Source organism: Marmota monax, unplaced genomic scaffold (genome assembly GCF_021218885.2).
Source record: "Marmota monax isolate L192 unplaced genomic scaffold, Marmota_monax_Labrador192_F-V1.1 WCK01_AAM20220418_F8-fsc00012, whole genome shotgun sequence".
Lineage (NCBI taxonomy): Eukaryota > Metazoa > Chordata > Mammalia > Rodentia > Sciuridae > Marmota > Marmota monax.
The window spans coordinates 22,690,085-22,709,171 of record NW_026695227.1 but is presented as its reverse complement, the minus strand read 5'-3'; the positions used below and the strand labels follow the sequence as shown (position 1 = coordinate 22,709,171).

The following is a 19,087-nucleotide window of genomic DNA, read 5'->3' as shown; positions in this document are numbered from 1 at the left end:
TCTGCAGCATCAGCAAGGCTCAATGAAAATTAAGAAAAAATAAATAAAAGGGAGAGTAATATATGGCTACAAAAATAGATTTTTTAAAAAAAATCTGGACTCATTTAAATAACATTTCTTAGAATAAATTAATTTTAAAATAACTATTTTTTATTTTAATAATGTAGGAAGAGTTTTTCTAAAAATTATCATACTGAGTATATGTGACCACAAATATTAACTATTTTGGATCATAAGCTCCTTTACTGTGGGTGTGTCAGTAGTTCTGAGATCTCTTTCTCTAGAACTTAAGCTTGTAAAAACACACCACTGTTTTTAGTATCCCCCAAAAGGATGCTTCAAGACAAAATGCGCATTTTTGATATAATATTCACTGGGAGAAAACACAGGTAGCTCTTCAGAATGTCATAGCAGTATTTATAAAAATACTATAGTGGGAAACCCACACGAAACAGAAAATGCATATATGTATGAGGAAGCTTGTTTACTCCTCAGTGTTTTGGAAATAGAACTAATTAAGTCTTATTTTTTCACCCACAAAGTACTGAACATATTGTTATTAAGGTCACTGAGTTGCCTAAAGTCTTGTCTTTCTAAAGCTCTATTCACATGTGTGCGCGCACACACACACACACACACAAATTCATATTTCTATGTCATCACATTTGACCATGTGTAAAAGCAGAGTAAAATCTTCAAGCTCATGTTTTGAGGTTAGAAAAAGGAAGAACCATTGGAAGATAGCTGAGGTTTCCCATCTGACATTTATATTGTAGGGAGCAATTCCCCTTTGGAGAAGGTAGGATCATATTGGTTTTCAGTCAATAAATCTACAATTGATACCAGCCCTGGAGGGTAGTAGAGGTGCTGAAGACAGAGAGACAACCAAAGAAACATGCCTTTCTCAAGAGACAACCAGGGAAATATGCTCTACTCATGTAAAGTACAATCCCTGCTTAACTGATAAAGATTAGGTCACAATATTCTAAATGGCAGTCTGAGAAATTAATCTTCTAATTACTTGGTCTTTAATATATTGCATTTTCTTATTGTTGTGTTCTGCCCTGGGTAGCTTCTATTTTTATATTTACATATTGCCAATAACCTAATAAATTTCAAGTAAACATAATAAACCTTATTTTATAATATTAATCTCTTTCTCTGAGTAGTATTCTTTGTTACTTAAATAGGATATTAAAACGTTTCATATATTTTTTAAATTATAGAAGTTCTATTGAACATCAATAGAAGTAACTTTATATGAAGAGAATACCTCATTTAAAATAGTAGAAATTTGAAAATTTTAAAATATATTGATCATAAGGATAGAAAATCTAAAATTACTGATACAGCCTCCAGTAATTACAAATGTAAGCATTAGAAGTTCAAGTTCCCTGAAATGACATGTCTAATAGTGCATAACCAGGTGACTGAAGAGCATTAATTTAGTCTCTCTGCAGTGAATGGGAGAGAAACCAGCATTTTTTTTCTCACTTAAAAATATCCATAGTCCATGTATAAAATGAAGACTGAAAATTTGCATTTGCTAATTGTCTAAAAATGGGGTGAGAGATGAACACACACACATATATACACAATCAACCTAGACCAAGTAAACATTAAGAGACAGCAAAACAGGAGAAGGATATATGGAAAAACAATAAATATGGTAAATCCCAAAGAAATCAGAAAAGAGAGGTGGTAAGTAAGACTTGAATGAAAATGACTGGGGAAAATAGTACTTCCAGATAAGACAAAGCCCAAGGATATAATAAAGAGCCAATTTCCATTTTCCAGAACCTGGCTATGACTGAAAAAACACTTAACCGATCTTTTCAAAAGGATAAAAAACAGAGATGGCCACTTGGAACAAATTTGATCTCTTTGAAGATTAAGAGACTTTCCAATATTTCAAATTTATAATGCATGAAAAATACAGAGTGAACTCTATATTGAGAATAGGGTCAATAAAGTAAATCAAAATTTTGGAATAAATCAAATCAAATAAATCAAGTGTTCAATCTGTGACACTTATTAAGATATATAATTAGACAGCCTGAATAATATCATTTGGAAAAAATGCATAATTTGTCTCCAATATAAGAAAATAAATAATGTCATGAGAAGTTGGGAAAAGAATTCAGTTCAAAATTCTTAACAACTTTGAGCTCAAGGGGATAAATGTCTTTGGAGGCAATTACATTGCTCTGTTACATAGAAGACATTCTTCCTACTTTTCTATGTCCTACAAATATCATAGTTACCCACTAGTTGTAACCCATTCATTTATTTAAAACATATTTATTATGACTTGCAAGAAATTCTGCTAGCTTGAAAAACAAATATGTGTAGGTCAGTGACTGCCTCCAAGATATTTAAATGTTAGTTACAAAAACAGATAAATACTCTGACCTAGAAAGATGAATTTAATTAGTAGCTACATATTATGATAAATAAACGAGAAAAGTACTAAAGCACATATATCTGTGTCTATATGTTAAGTAACTACTAGGTAAATGTCAACTCTTCTTATTTTTATTCCACTGCATGAGGCATCATAGCAGAAGAAATATTGGCATTGTCATCTATCCCATGGGAGCATCAGGAAATGATTCATTGAAGGAGATGACATTTAAAGAAACTGGGTGGTATAATAGAAATAACATAGGCTTTAATATTTGACAAATTTAAATTAAATTCAGGCTTTTCTGAATTAAACTATGAAACCTTAAATGTGCCATTCATACTCCTTGAGTATCAGTTTTACCATGTACAAATGAAGGTAAGTATGTTTCGTGTGTGTGTGAATTAACTTAGAGCACCATCATTTTAAAATATAGTATCTGAAGTCACTCAATGAGAGTTCTGCTCCAATTTCCTCATTTCTAAAAATGTGAATTTTTATCAACATGATAGAATTATTAGGAAATTCAAATATCGCAATGTTTTATGTCACTTAACTCAGTTTATGAAATAATAAGGACTTTAGAAATCTTTATTCATTTCCTGCCAAAGTTTAGTCTTAGAAGAAAGGATTCATATGGAAAGGCATCTCTAGAAGAAAATAACATGTGCATTTGTAGAGAAGTAGGATATCCCATGATATGCTTAAGAAACTCAGGCATCTATATTATGAGCACTTTGGATACAGTGAATATTTTGTTAGATGATAAAGCAAAATTACACAAAATGTGATTTAAAATTACATAAATGTGATATAAAATATGAGTTTTTTTTTTAAAAAAATATTTGAATCCTAAATATTAAGGTCATTTCAAACAGTACTATGTTATTTGATACTGTTCTGTGGAGAATGAGATATTTAGATATATCACCAAGAAAATAATATGATTAGATTTTGTGGAGGGGGATGAAAAATGATTGCAAGAGCCAGATGCAAGAAATACAATTAACAGAATACCATTTGTAGTCTGACAGAAAATGAAGATGACCTAACCAAGGTAGATATAGGGATATGGAAATAAAGAAAATATTCCAGAGACACTGAAACTTTTGAGGCAGTAGTTCTAAGTAGGTTTGAGGTTGAGAGGAGCTATAGGAGACCTTAAGTGTTTGACTTGAGTAACTTATCTTCCTCCCATCTCTCCTGTCCATTCAAAACTGTACTGGTTTCATAAGAATATAGTAATACAATGAGAATACAGTTTCAGACACAGCATAATAAGTAGGAAACAAGATGATGGGTTGGTGAAGAGTTGGACAAATACACTTCCAGTATATGGTTGGATAAGAAAGCTATACAAAACTCTGAAATATTGACAAATAAATATACATAAAAGCCTTCTGTTCGTATCTTGACCTAGTAATGAATTGATAGCAAAACATATAAACTGCTTATATGTATTTGACATACATATCAATGTTGGAATAATGCTAATTACTTTAATAAACTCATTTAATCTGGCCATCACAAAACACTTGTCAGTTAAGTAGCATTTTTTTTTTATTTTCTCAATGAAAAGTCATAATCAAAGGAAGATAGTAATTTGGCCATGTCACATGACCAATGAAAAGGTGAGCTTGTGGTCACATCAAGAATTTCTTAGTTTCATAGTTTAGGTCCTTTCCACCATATTCAGCTGCTGAACTACCTCCCAGAACCACAGTCACAGTGGAATGTTTTCACTCCACTTCTCTATATTTTTATATCCCAGAAGGCCAACAAATAGTCAGTTTTGTATAAAAACTATGTCCAGTACTAATGACTAATTAAGAAATTAAAAAATTAGAATGTGGACAAGTGAGACTTCATTATGTTCCAACACACATTATATTTCTCCATATATACATATATATGATTACATCAGTACTAATTTATAAAAATGTGATTATCTCATTCTGTAGGTAAGAAAATAGGCTGAAATAGTTTATATTAATTTCTTAAGGGTGTGTTGACATAAGGAAAATGACAGAATTTGAGTTCCTATGAAAACAGACTATGCTTATTATATTGTATCACATTTTAATAGTTTTAAATTTTCACTCAGAAAAAAATATAAGTATCAAAATAAATAGAGCTTATAAGCTTAACACTGAGGTAAAAATACAGATAAACTCATACTTCCTAGTTTGAATCACACAACATTTAAAAATGAGAAAATAGAATGATTAGGTAGACTTCAATGCAACGTAACAGACAACAAAAACCAAAGGTATATACTGTCACAAAAGGATCACAAAATTTTCTAATGACCACCCTAAGAAAATGAAAATCTGCAAACTGCCTGAAAAGGAATTCAAAATCATTGTTTCAAGAAGCCCAACAAGCTACAAGAAATACAGACTGATGACTTAATGAAATAAGGAAAGCAATATAGAAATAAGAAGTTCAACAGAGAAATAAAAATAAAAAAGAACCAAACAGAAATTCTGGACTGAAGAATACAAGTAATAAAATAAAAAGTGCAGTAGACAGTATAGATAACAGATATAATCAAACACAAGACAGAAGCTATGAACTTAAAGACAGGTCACTTAAAAATTTGCTGTCAAAGGAGATAATAGGGAAAAAAAGGAAAAAAGAAAGTCTATGGGATTTATGGGACATAATCAAATTCATATTATAGGTGTTATTGAAGGAGACAAGAAGGAGAAAATAATGTAAATATTATCAAAATTGATGACTGAGATTTCCCCAATCCGGAGTAATGATGAACATCTATGTACATGAACCTGAAACTCCAATCACATTCAAACCAAAGAAGATTTCACACAAACAAATTATAATCAAAAGATCAAAAATAAAAGACAAAGATAATCTTAAAAGCAAAGAGAGAAGAGATTCCTCACATACAAGGCTACCTCCTTAAAGCATGCAGCAGATTTCTCAGCAGAAATTTGTCAGACAACAATACAGTTGAATAATATTTTCAAAGGGCTGAAATAAAAACTGGCAAGCAAGAATATTATATATAGTAAAGCTGTTCTGTAGAAGGTAGCAGAGATATCTTCCCAGAAAAACAAAGGCTGATGAAGCCATTATTAACAGTTCACCAGTAGATCTACCTTCTAAGAAGGCAAAACCAAAGTCTTGCTGATAAAAATCAAGGACACTAATTAGTAAGATGAAAATGTATGAAAGTAAAAAACTCACTGATAAAAGCAAGGTTATGGTCAGAATACTAGTATTGTAATGGTGGTATGTAAATCACATTCTATTATAAAAGGTAATGAACAAAACTATTAAGAATAAATACAACTACTACAATTTGTTGGTGGATATTCAATAGCAAAGATGTAATTTGTGACATCAAAAGTTTAAAATGTCTGTGTGGGATAAGAATATTTATATGTGATCAAAGCTAAGCAGTGGAAATGAACTTTTATAACTATAAGAGATTCCAGGTAAACCCTGTGTCAATGACAAAACAAAACTATATTAGCTGCACAAAAAGAAAGAAAATAAAATAAAAACATACCACTTCAGAAAGTCATCAAGTCACAGAGGAAGACAGTAAGAGAGGATGAAAAGAAGAAAGGATCTAAAAAATAACCAGAAAACAATGGCAGCAGTATGTCTTTACCTATCAATAATTACCTTGAATATAAATGGATAAAATTCTCTAATCAAAAGGCATAGAGAGGATGAATATAGTCTTAAAAATACCCAACTATACACTGTCTATAAGAGATACTTTACTTTAATGGAAACCTGAATACTGAAAATAAGAGAATAGAATAAAATATTTTGTGCCAATGGAAAACAAAATAAATCCAGTGTAGCTTTAATTATATGTGGGGGAAAAGAACATTAAGTAGAAAACTGTAACAAGAGACAAGACCATTATATAATAATAAAGAGGACAGCTCATCCAGAGGATATAACAACTATAAATCTATATGTACCCAATATTGTAGCACCTAAATATTTAAAACAAATATTAATACAATTGAAAGGAGTTATAGATAGAAATACAATAATAGTAAAGGACTTTACCATACCACTTAAAACAGTGGTTTTGTCGTTGATCATCTAGACAGAAGATCAGTAAGGAAACTGTACACTTAAATGACACCATATATCAAATTAACCTAATGGATATACACATAACACACCATACAACAGTAACAGAATACATATTCTTCTCAAATTCACAAGGAAAAATATCTCCAAGGTAGATCATATATTGGGCCACGAAGACACCAAGTCTTAGCAAATTTTAGAAAATTGAAATCCTATCAAGTATCTTTTCTTACCAAAAGTAGAAATCAATAATAGAAGAAAAACTAGAAAATTTACAAAAATGTGAAAATTAAACAATGTGCCCCTGAACAAGTAGCTCAAAAAAGAAATCAAAAGGTAAGTTAAAAATTACCTGAGATTAAAAAATAAATAAATAAAATGGGAAGCAGCAAAAGAAGTTCTAGGAGGTAAGTTTATAGATACATGCCAAGTTGTAATAGGAAAATAATATAAAAGATAAATAGCCTAACATCGCATCTCGAGGAACTATAAAAAGAATAAGCAAACCCAAAAGTTAGTAAAGAAATGAAATAATATAAATCCAAATAGAAATAAGTGAAACTGAGAGTAAAAGCAAAATAGAAAAGGTCAATGAAGCTAAGAGTTGGTTGTTTAAAAAGTTAAATAAAACTGTGACAAATTTTTAAGGATACTAATAAAAAAAAGTAGAGTCAAACAAATTATGAACTAAAGATAAAACATTATGACTGGTTCCACAGAAATAAATAAGATCATAAAAAACTACTATAAATACTATGTCAACAAATTGGATAATCTACAAGAAATGGATAAATTACTGAAAATTACTACCAAAACTGAATTATGAAGAAATAGAAAATTTAAACAGACCAATAGTGAGTAACTAAATTGAATCAATTATCAAAACTCTCCCACCCAAACAAACAAAAAAAACTGAGGCCTGATGGGTTTTACTGGAAATTTCTACCAAAAATTTAAAGAAGTAATAATTCCAGTCCTTCTCAAATGCTGTGAAAAAAAATTAAAGAAGAGGAAATGCTTCCAAATTCATCTTGTGAGGACAGCTTTGCCCTGACACCAAACCACATAAGACACTACAAGGGAAAAAAAATTATAAGCCAATATACCTGGTTAACAGAGATTCAAAAATCCTCCCATCAGTCTATAAAAAGGTGCTTTGTGTTATCATTATAAAATACCCCAAAAGATCATGATTCCAAATACTAGAAATTAAACTATGTATCTCTATATTGTTTATTCTTTTATGACATACAATCTCCAATATTAAATATCATAAAATTCTTATGATATCTTTGGTTATTACAGTTTTATGGAATGCAAATTTTAAAAATAATTAAGCAACATATATATCCATGAGAAAATTTTAAAAAGGAAGAATAATTTTATGAGACTATCAATATCCTGATACCAAACCCATATGTCAAAGGTAAATAAGGACAGTATAAGTACAGACCAATACCTTTGAAGAAAATATAGACAAAAATCTTCAACAAAATACTAGTAAATGAATTCAACAGCATTTTAAAGAATGATATACAATGTTCAAGTAGGAGCTATTTCTGGGATACAAGAATGGCTCAACATATGCAAATCGATAAATGTGATTCACTACAACAGCAGAATGAAGACCAAAAATATTATCATCCCAATTAATACCAAAAAAAAAGCATTTCAAAGTTCAACATCTGTTTATAATCTCAACTTTCAACAAAACAGATATAGAAGGAACTTATCTCAATACAATAAAGGTCAAATATGAAAATCCCACATTTAATATTATAATAAATGTGAAAAAAAAAGCAAAACCTTTTGTGGTAGGATCAAGTAAAAGGCAAGGATGACTTTCTCTTTTACTTCTTTCAACATAATACTGGAAGTTCTTAGAGCAATTTGGCAAGAAAAAGAAATAAAATGCATCCAAACTGGAAAGAACGAAGTAAAATTTTCTTGTCTATAAATGACATGATTTTATATAGAGAAAATGTTAAAGACCTCACAAAAAACACTATTAAAAATGAATCCAGTAAAGTTTCTGAATATAAAATCAACATACAAAAATCATGTGCATTTTTATACATTAGTAATAAACTAGAAAAAGAAATTTAAAAAAGAAAACAATTATAGCACTAAAAATAATAAACTTCTCAGAAATTAATTTAACCAAGAAAGCAAAAGAGCTATACAATGAAATGTAAAAAATTGATGAAGCAAATTGAAAAAGCCGAAAATAAATGAAACAGCATCTTAGGTTCATGGACTGAAAGGATCAGTACCATGCAATTGCCTGTAACTCCCCAAACAATCTTCATACAGATTCAATACAATGCCTATCAAAGTCTTAATAGCATTGTTTCCCCTAGAAATAGGGAAAAAATCCTAAAATTCTTAGGGAAACATACAACACTCCAAATAACCTAAGTAATCTTGAGAAAAATAACAAAGTTGGAGGTATCACACTTTTTGAATTAAATTACATTATTAAGCTATAGTAGCCAAACCAAAATGACACATAGACTCATAGACCAATGAAACAGAATGGAAACCTAGAAATAAAACCACACATATACACACTCAGCTAAGCTTCAACATAGTTACCAAAGAAGGCAGACTAGAGAGAATACATGTTGGGGAAAGAAACATTTTTGGAAAAAAAAAAAAAAAAGGTCTGGGAAACTGGATACACGTTGTTATGGTTTAGAGGTGAGGTATCACCCAAAGCTAATGTGTGAGACCACATAAGAAAGTTTACAGGTGAAATGATTGGGTTATGAGACCCTTAACCTAATCAGTACATTAATCCATTGACATGGATTCACTGGGCAGTAAGTGTAGGCAGGTAGGGTGTGGCTGGAGGAAGTAGGTCACTGGGGGTGGGCCCAGCTGTTCCTAATTGGTGTTTCCTGATCTGCTTTCCTCCTGTTCACACTTCGTTTGACTTTGGTATTCTGCGTCACCTTGGGTCAAGAATAATGAACTGAGACCTCTGAAATTATGAGTGCCATATAATTTTTTTCTTCTCTAAAATTGTTGTCTGGTCCTTTGGTCACCATAGGAAGGAAAGAAAAAAAAAAGCAACTGACTAAACAGAAATATATGAAAAAAAGAAAAAGGAAAGAGTAGGAGAATGGCAAAACATTTTGTGTACATTATCAAAAATCAACTCAAAAGAGATTAAATATTCAAACATAACATCTGAACCTGTTAAATTTCTAGAAGGAAATACAGGGAAAAGCTCCATGATATTGGAGCATGGTTTTTGGGATATATCAAAAGCAAAAATAAACAAGTGGGACTATAATAAAATAATAAAGATGAAATGGAATGGGGGGAAATTTTTGCAAACTATCAGCAAAATAAGTGATTATTATCCAAAATATACAAGGAATTCACTTAATTTAGTAGTTTTTAAAAAGACAAATTTTCTGATTAAGAAATGAGCAAAGGATCTGAATAGACATTCTTCCAAGGAAGACACACAAGTGCCCAATAGGTATATGAAAATGAGCTCAGCATCACTAATTATCAGGGAAATGAAAATGCAAACCACAATGAGATAATCTCTTCACACATGTTAGGATAGCTATTGTTATAAAGTCAAAAGATAACAAGTGCTGGTGAGACACTATACATCTTTGTTGGGAATTTCAATTGCTATGACTATTATGGAAATCATTGTACAGTTTCCTCTAAAACATAGGATTACCATATGATATAGCAATTCTACTCCTGGATACATATATTCACAAATTTCCAAAGGATAATCATTGGGGAGAAGATATAGATACCCCCATGGTTATTGCAACAATATTTACAATAGTCAAGATATGAAAACAGTCTAGTGCCCACTGATGAATCCATGGATAAAGAAATTGGTTATTGGTTCTCTCTCTCTCTCTCTCTCTCTCTCTCTCTCTCTCACACACACACACACACACACAGATACACACACACACAGATATTATTCAACATTCAAAAAGAAGGTAATCCTGCCATTTGCAATGTCACAGATGAATGCAGAAGACTAATTGAAATAACTCAGCCAAAGGGTACAACTTAGAGACAGACCTAAGGTGAATAAGTTCTGGAAATTGTGAAGCATGGTGAGTATGGTTAGAAATAATGTATTACATAGTTTAAATTCTCTAAGATGGTAGATCCTAAATATTCTTACCACATAAAGAAAAGAAAAGGAAACTGTGTGAAGCAATAGGTGTATTAATTAGCTTATTGTTGGGAAACACTTCAAAGTATGTAAAATATCAAAACATTGCCTTGCCATCCTTGTGTCTTCATGAACTTGAATAGAGAAAAATTTTATTTGTCAATTATACCTCAAAAAAAGCTGAAAATATAAATACCAGATATATTGAATATATGAATGAATAAATAAGTGCCAATAACAAAATAGGTTACATAGTCTCTACAATATTTTAATTAACACATTAAAAACCCTCTTTCTTTATGGGCTTCCAGCCTCTTTATCATTTAAAAGGTACCTGAAGAAGACTTTTGAATAGACGTATTTAAAAAACAAGTACGTTAAGATTATAGTATAAATGTATATATTGTGTTCATATATGTAGATGTATATTTGTCTCCAACATTGTAAGGCTTTTACTGAAGACATCATACCTCACATTAATGCACATCAGATATAAATTACACAGACATGTGCACACTAGTATACCTTGGGGTACACAGATACATCCTCTTCCAATTCCAAAGTTAGGCACTATCTTGACTAAATAACAGATTAGTTTCTCCTGGGTTTTTCTTTACACAAATGTCTAAAACCAAGCTGTAGATCTTTAACTTTCTTCAGATATACAGCCATTTCAAAAGTAAGTTTGGACAAAAGTTTTATGTTCACACTCTTCCCATTTTTATTTGGCTATAAGTTCAAGATGTAAAAGAGTGATAACATGCTTTCATTTGATAAGGCAATTGTGAGTAAGCTGGTATTGATATGCATATTTTGGAACACATTTTATTTCCTATCAAAAACTCAATCCCCTAGCAGGATATTAATGTACCAGTAACTTCTTTCTCAAAATATTTGTTTTTGTGAAGTTATTACAGAAGGCAATCAACTTTGTTTCTTCATAAGAGTTTTATCTTGAAACTAGCAACTATAATTTCCTGGAATAGATTTTATCATAGACATCTGTCCTATGAAATTAAAGAGGCACTCTTAAAAGTACTTTGAAAATATAATTAATGTTTACTTCTAGGTAGTTGGTATAGAGATCTTTCTTAAACAAAATACTACTTTAATGAAACACATGAGGATTTCAGTTAAAAATATATGAATGACTTAAATAGGTTATATAATTCCTGATTTCTTAGGATAGCATGTGATCTAGAATGTCTTCTTGGTATAACATGTCAGATGCAAATTTTTGTCCAGAAGGACTACTGTATAACCCAGAAATAAATTATTAATTAAATTAAGAAATTAGAAGAACAAATCAAAACAAACTTAGGGTAGGGAGATAAAAGTAAAATGAGTTTAGAGTATCCAGATGTGAATACAAGAGTGACCCTTAGCTTTCTTTCCTTGGCTAACATTGAATTGAGCTCCTTCATTCACAGATATTCATTGATGTGGGCTGTGAGTCAAAATTCAATGTAGTTCCAGGAATTTAAAGGTCCTGGTCCTCAAAGATTTATGCAAGTAATCTGTGGAAGTCAGCCCATAACAGCTTGCAAGAGCCCATTTTAATTTCCAGGAATTTCACAAACATAGTCATTACTAGTAATTAAATGATATAAATTTATTATTAAATAAATTATATTTAAAAATAATATATTCAAAATACACAATTTTCTATATATAGTTTAATATTATCTATATATTAGAGATTACTTTTACATATTTTATTGGTAAAATAAATGTTATATAACAGTATGATAGTGGACATCTCTTTCCAACTTTATATTCAGTGATACTTTATGGTAGTTTGAAGTCAGTCATGATATAAAAATAATTACATTACCAAAATTAGCAAATGCTGCAAATTTTCCTCTCTACTAGAAAAAGGCAGTTGTTAAAGATTTATCCATTTATCTAGCTCACAAGTAATTAGAGAATTTTTAAAACAACAAATGTATTATTCTAACAACAGTTTTCCAATTTTAATCTTAACATTATTTACTCAAAATTTCAACAAATGTTACCTGTACAGACATGGAAAAACTGTGTGACAACCTCTCTTTGGTCAACTGAACAATGACTAAACCTAAAGGAAAGTCTAAGGAGTACTTATTTCAAAAGATATTTACTTTTTCCCTACTAGGTGTTGGGAAAAACTGGAAAACATTTGAAAGTGATTATACCTCCAGGTAAATAGTCACACAGAACTGAGCAATTCATGGTGGTTAAATTTTTTATTGAATCCACAGAGAATTTTATACACACACACACACACACACACACACACACACACACACACACCATCTGACTGTGTTTCCTCCTTCCATAATAGTATTAAAAATAAATTAAAAATTCTAAATGTAATTATATTTCAAGTCAGCCTCAAATGTATATTTTTCTTATGGCTGAATAGGATAATAAAATATTCATCTAAAAATTCAAAGCAATAATTTGAAATGGTACAATGGTTTAACAGAATAAGATAAAGAATAATTACTAGAGGTTCTTCTTGAAGTAATATAAAAACAGAAAATGATATTGAGGTTCTGACAGTGAGTTCCTCCTAACTTCACTGTTAACTTCTAGTCTTAAATAAGGTCTTCAAATCCTTCCAGACATGGAGTAACCACAGGACTACTACAAAGTCCTGGAAAGTAATAGGTTTTGGATTTGGTGTGCCAAAACCTTAAACTTCAGAAGAGGATAGCACTAGGCATGACAAGCATCATCCTCACTCTGCAGCATGAACCCAGCACTGAGCGTCAAGTAATAGCATTCTATCTCCGGGATGCTGGCAGAGCATTGAGAAGATGTCCTCTGTGGGAAAGGCACAAAGGGTTGGCTAAGAACTGGGTATATATCACAAGATTGATTTTGAAAAAAGAAGTGAAAAACATCAAAACTCTATCAATCCAAACTTCTCTCTAAGCAGTAGCATAATACTGGAGAAATCTGAAATTTCTGTCCTATTAAAGATCGTCAAAGTTAACAATAAAACTCAAAACCCATGTCCATTACTCCATACAACCAACCTGACAGAAGAAAGGCATGCTCATTTTCAGGTATAAAAAACACAGTTTGGTTTAATCTCCATGGTTCCAGAGTCAGGGCTTAGCATTCCAATTTATGAGACGCAGGTACATGCTCACACTGCAGCCATTTTCAAGAGTAAAGCAGCAAACTGGCCCAGTTCCAGATATTAGAACTATCAGGAAGTTTAAAATAACAGTGATTGACACAAAAAAGGATATAGAAGAAAGCGTGGAAAACATTCATGAACACATGAAGAATTTAAGCAGGGTGTTTTAGTCAGCTTTTTTTTTTGCTGCAGTGACTAAAATATCAGACCAGAACAACTGTAGGGGAGAAAAGGTTTATTTGAGGTCTCACAGTTTCAGAGGTGTTAGTCCATAGAAGGCTGGCTCCATTTCTGGGGGATCAAGGTGAGGCTGAATACCACAGCAGAGTTTGTGGCAGAGCAAAGTAGCTCACATCACGGTGATGAGGAAACAGAGAGGGGTCTCCACTTGCCAGATATAAATATATACCCCCCAAAGCCATGCCCTCAATGAACCACTTCCTCCAGCCACACTCACCTTCCTCCACTTACTGCACAGTTACTTCCTATCAGGGGATTAATTTACTGATTATGCTGAAGCTATAACCCAATCATTTCTCCTCTGAACCTTCCTTCATTGTCTCACATGTGAGCTTTTGGGGGACAACACATCTCAACCATAACATAAGGAGATGGAAATGTTAAGCAAAAGATAAGTGGAAATATCAAGAATTTTAAAAGATGATTTTAGAAACTGAGAATTCCTTTGATGGACTAGAAGAGTATACTTGACACAGCTGAGGAAATAGTGAACAGAGGACAGTGTAATAGAAATCACCCCTCCCCAATTAAACATAAATTAAAAAATAGCATGGGGGGACAGAGCATGGACCATCCAGGAGATATGAAACAATCAAATGGTAACTGATAATTCTGTTAAAGTAAAGAAGAAAATAAGGAGAATATGATAGAAGAAAAACTTGGAGTGATAATGGTTAAAAATGTTGCAGTAAGTAAATAAATGCAATCAAACCACAAATCCAAGAAGCTCAGAGAACCACAAACAATACAAATAATGTAAACTAACATAATACACAGACACATCATAGGCAAATTGATGGAAACAAAAATAAGCAAAATGATTTGAAAGGCAGTGAGAAGACAGAAAAACACATGGTATAACAATGAACAAATATAAGAAATTCCACACAGTTCTCACCAGAAATTATGAAACAAAACAATATTTATCAATCCATAATTCTATACTCAGAGAAAATATGTTTCAAATATGTAAGCAAAACTAGAAAATTTTCAGATATATCAAAACTTAGAGATTTCATTTCTAATATGCCTGAATTATAAGAAATAGTATAGGAAAATTTTTAGGCAGAAGGCATATAATACCAGAGAGAAACATGGACTCTACATAGAAATTAAGAGCTCTGGAATTTGATTTAAAAAAAAAATCCAGTTTGTTGTGCTCTAGTAATCCTGAGCTAAAATCTCTGAACTCTCATACACTGAAATCATGATAATTTTTCTCTCCTACCCTCAGCTATCCTCTCCTGTGCTTCTTAACTCTTATCCTACTCTCCATCCATCAACAGGTCCTGTTATTAATCGGAGAATGTCACTACACTTGCACCAGCTTATACAGGGTCAGGTCACCATCCTTTCTGGTACCAGGGGAATATTAAAGTATTTTAACATCCCAATTCCAAACTTATAATATCTCAAGAGGTTTTCAAAGTAATAATTTTTCAAAAAAGCAATAATAGCTGAAATAAATTGGATGGAATTTTTAAGGAAAATGATTAGTTTCTTACAATTGCAGATGGATTGTAACTGTTTATATACACAGGTATCAATAAACTGTGTTGAATTTTATTAGCATTGTAGATACACCTTTTCTACTTCAACTTTATTACTGTTACATTCCAGGCAGCAGAAGGGACTTTTGAGGCTCTCAAAACCTAATCTCTGCCTTTCCCTGACCTAAAATCTAAGTGATTTTTAGAACAAAATTCAGGTGTGCAAATTATTTGAAATCACTTTATTTGTTTAATGGGAGCTCCAACACACAAGTTAAGCATTCTCTAAGGCAAATAGCAACAGTAATGGAAGTCTAGGACTACTAGACAAGTAGATTTGACTAATAAGGACCTCAACTGTCACTCCTTGACTTCTGCCTTGGAGAAACATTTGATAAGCAATTGTGGTGAATTAAAAGCTCAGATATTAAAATCTATTTTAACAAATATAATTTTTTTTGGGGGGGATGTGGGTCTTACTGCTTCCCAGACTGGCCTTGAACTCCTAAGCTCAAGCAATCCTTCTGCCTCAGCCTTCCAAATATGTAGGACTAAAGGCATGTGCCACCATACCCATGTATTTTAACACATTTTAATCACACATACTAGTTATTTGAAATCTCCATAGTAAATATATGCTTAAGGTACCTTACTTAGAATGCAATCACCATAAATGTAGGGAAATACTATGAATTTAGCATCCATAATCAACCTAACATATGTGGTTTTAAAACATGAAGTCAGATGGAAAACTTTTCTAAAGCAAGGGTCAGAAAATTTTTCTCTACAGCATCAGATAGCAAATTTTTTAGGATTTGTTTGTTATGACTACTGGAATCTGCCATTGTATAAAAAAGGTATATAAAACATGTAAGCAAATGGGTGTGGCTATATTCCAATAAAACTTTATTAACAAAAGCAGGTGATGGGTAGGATTTGACCTTGAGGGCATAGTTGGAAGATGCTTGATTTAGAGAAAAGGAAAAATCTACTCTGAACAAATGAAGTAATTGATTAGAAAGAAGAAATGAAAATATTAATACAAGTTGTTTATTCTTGTCTTTGGGTGCAATAACAAAAAAAGAAAAAATTGTCAGATCATTATCAAACTAGCCTGAATTTTTCATTCATTCATCTTCAACTTATATAAGAAACACTTTTTAAATGTAAAATGTAAATAGTAAAACAAAAGTTATTAGGAATTTCTAGGGTCCTTGTATTTCCTATGCTGCTCCTAATTCCCTAATTTCCTGTCTCATTATTACCACCAACAAAACAGTAGCAAATATTTTATAGATAATATTCTATGTATCTACTATAAATTATATTGACTCAGACCCCCACACTGATGACTTGACAGAAAAAGAGGCATACTCTATTATATAAGAGATATAATAGGGATATAATAGAAATAAATATTATTTACTTTAGCCTCTATTGTTCTATCACATGCAACTCATAAGATACGATTTTAAATGTACAAGTTATACAAAGAAGCAAGAGACTTTGCTCTAGTTTAAGAGAAGCAGATTCGATAATAGGGAACATAGGATATTTTAGGATTAAAAAATGTCTGAAGAAATGAAACATTTAAAAATTATTTCATGGATTCATGTTAAGCTTCTGTGTAAGAGATGGAGAAGAAATAACATTAAGGTTTGTATCTCATGAATGTCAGAGAAAGTTGATTCAACAACTACAGCTGACCATCCCGAGAGGTCCTTTTATATAAAATAATGGAGGAAAGTGAACTATATGGGTTTACTCACCTCCTCTCTGGCACAGTGCTCCACCATTTCCCAGCACTTGGAGCATCTCTTGGAACTTAGAGGCACCCAGTTCTCCCAATTTCCACCTTGCTTCTCTTGCTATCCTCTTAATCTTTATCAGCCTATCTATCTCATTTCCTTTTAAAGCCCCAAGGATTTCTCCCTTCTCTTGTCTCTGCTCCTCCCTTTAACTCCCTCACCTCTTTTCTCTTCTTTTCTCCTATTCCTTTCCTTTCCATTCCCTTCTCAATTCATGTTTTTCCCCAGATATTCTCATCCCCTCTTATAAAATCATATGCTATTAATTCAAATATATCTCCAGCCAAAATGTCTCTTCTGAACTCCAGACCATCAGACCACTTATATACTTAATCTCCATGTGAGAGGATATCACAAGCATCTCAAACTCAGGCAATCCACTACTCAACCTTATATTTCTTAATTTGGTTTTCCTTTTGTTTTTCATTATCCTACTGTCCACTCATTAGCACATGCCAAAAAGCTAAGGTGTCATCTTTTACATTTGAAGGATCACATGTATGCTATAAAGTCAATTTTTTTTTTTTGAAATCCAGAAACATCACCCTGACATTTCCACTTGGTCATCTCATTCTACGATAACAGAACTCAGTATTTTACCCCAATCTTGTTTTCCTTCAATAATTCTTATCCTAGTAAATGATATACTCCTACATTATTTACTTTGGTGTCATGGCTGCAAGTCCCTTTTCTCCCTCCTGATTATCTACTGAATCCATCTACTTTTTTCTATCTTCATTGCCAATAACTGAGCTCAAGCCATCATTATCTCTTGCTTAGACTATTGAAATGATCTTATGGGGATGAGCCCACATCCACTCTGCTTGCCTGCTAATCCATATCAAATATCATATCAGAGTACCTAAAAGGATCTTTTGAAAATGCAGTTGTCATCATATTATTTACTGGTATAAAAATATTCAGTGTTTTTCTGCTACAATTAATATTTTAAGTCTTCTATATAGCACATAATGTCCTGCTGGCCCCCAACCAACCCTCCAACCTCATCTTGTTATCTTTTCCCCCAACTTTATTATATTTTAGCCACATTGACAATCTCCCTGTTCCCTCTTGACTTAAAAAAAAATATGTACCATCTGTCAAGAATATACTGTTTCCCCAAATATTTTTGCTTAGTCAACAGCCTCATCTTTCACTCTTCATCTCCTTTTCCACTTTGCAAACTTGGATAGAATCTCCTGCAATCCCTTCTCACAATATTCTTTACCTTTCCTTTATTGTTTTAATCAAAATTGTAATTATCAATGTAATTTTGTAATTACTTATTTAACATTTAACTCTTCCTCTATAATATAATTTCCACTATAGCAAAGAACCTATTTGTTTCATTTTACTTTTCACTTTTTTATGAGTCTGGTGTTTGTCATTGTTATCAGCACATAAAGGATACCAGATATTTGCTGAACGCTGGAATAAATTAATCAACAGTACAGTGTGTGCTTGTTTCAGAAGACCTGATCCTTTAAGCTTTAATTGTCTGCCACAGTGACAGAGTTGACCACACAGAACTGAGCTGCCTGCCGTGGCACAAATGGTTCATTTTCAACCTCAAATGTTGAACTAAGGATAATTTTTATGAAGCTTCTCTCTAAAACTCGGTGCTATTTGTCTCTATCCCAGGATTTTGCCTCCCTGGCTGATCAGAATATGCTCTTTAAAGAAAATTCTATTTAGACTTGTTTTTTTGAAATCCACTCTGGCTTTGTATATACACTCATTTATCCTTAAGTGGGAAAGTGTTATCTTCACAAC

General features: G+C 31.9%; 1 protein-coding gene across 7 annotated transcripts in view; it reads right to left on the bottom strand.

Moving 5' to 3' along the window:
• The window catches only part of Cntn1 (contactin 1), a 343,845-nt gene that overhangs the window by 225,917 nt on the left and 98,841 nt on the right, over window positions 1-19,087 (bottom strand). The window lies entirely within an intron of this gene.